Consider the following 1,282-nt stretch of genomic DNA (forward strand, 5'->3'; position numbering starts at 1 on the left):
AATTAAAATCTCAACAATAGTTTTTTTTTTTTAAGGAAATGACTCATGAAGTTGTAGAGGCTGGCAAGTCCCAAATCCATGAGTCAAGCGTCAGGCTGGAGGCTTCTCCTGACTCACACTGTTGCAGGCACTGATGAACCCCAAATCGGCAGGTCAGACAGCAGGTTTCTGGCTCACAGGGCTGCAGGAGCTGGCAAATTCCAAAATCTGCAGGTTGGTTGGCAGGCTGCTGGCTCATGTCCCAAGAACCAGAGATCCGAAGATGAAGTGTTGGCTGCAGGACAGACAGAAGGCGAGCTTTGCCAGAACATCCATATGTACTGGATGCCGGCCACATCCTCAAGGAAACCCCCCTTACATCAGATCACAAAATGGAGGAAAATTACATAATAATGAGAAACATGGCCTAGCCAAAGTTGACACATAACATTCACAGTTGCTAAATTTTTTTGTCTTATTTTCTGCTGAAATCTACCTCCCTATAACTTTCCTTGGTCTTTGTTCTGTCCTCTGTAGTACATTCAGATAAATGGCTCATTGTTTTCACATTAGAGCCTTTCAAATATCTCAGGTCAGTTATTTCATCACTTCACTCCCTTCTTATTTCTAGGATAAATATGGCCATCGTGAATGCCTTTGGCATTACTTTGAAAAGCAATTTGGTAGTCTGTGTTTTATTTCAGGGTTTCTCATGAAGGCCCCTTAAGGCAGAAAGGAAGCTATTATGTTACATATGACAGATGAGGAAACTGAGCCTGCACAGTGAAGTGCCGTTTCTAACGTTTCCTCTACATAATGCTGCACTTGTTTTTGATAGAAGACGAAGTACATGGGACCAGCTATTTACTGCCATCTGCTATCTCGGTTTCTGACCATGCCTCACATCAGCAAATGTGTGAGGTTATGGCTTGAGCTATAGCAGAATTCCTCCCCATTAGTAGAGTCTGTTAAAATTTCAAGCCCTTCTTTTACCTTCCTGGGAGACCTTTATAAGAAAGTGTTGCTTTTCCTCCTCCTTTAAATGCCACGTTTATTAGGCCTTTTGCGTACCAGGCACTGTGCTAGGTGCTAGAAACATTGAGAAGTGCAAGAGCCAGTGCTGCCCCACTCAGTCCTTCTTCTCTCTTCCTTTCCCTTCTTTCTTGTTTTCTCTGCTTAGGCTGGGCAGGGCTTGCTACTGGCTTCCGTTTAGGGCCTGCTGTCTGGGTTTGTGTCATCTATACTCTGTCAGCAAAGCCCAGACTACTGTGGTTCTTGTCTTTTCCTCTAGGCACATTTTCCC

The 1,282-nt window shown here is 44.1% G+C and overlaps 1 protein-coding gene across 1 annotated transcript in view; it reads left to right on the plus strand.

Annotated features, from left to right (window-relative positions):
• Positions 1 to 1,282, plus strand: part of LOC101351285 (vascular non-inflammatory molecule 3) — a 13,292-nt gene that overhangs the window by 3,944 nt on the left and 8,066 nt on the right. The gene's annotated exons all lie outside the window — the stretch shown is intronic.

The sequence above is a fragment of the Trichechus manatus genome, unplaced genomic scaffold, assembly GCF_000243295.1.
Source record: "Trichechus manatus latirostris isolate Lorelei unplaced genomic scaffold, TriManLat1.0 scaffold00002, whole genome shotgun sequence".
NCBI classification, from domain to species: Eukaryota; Metazoa; Chordata; class Mammalia; order Sirenia; family Trichechidae; genus Trichechus; species Trichechus manatus.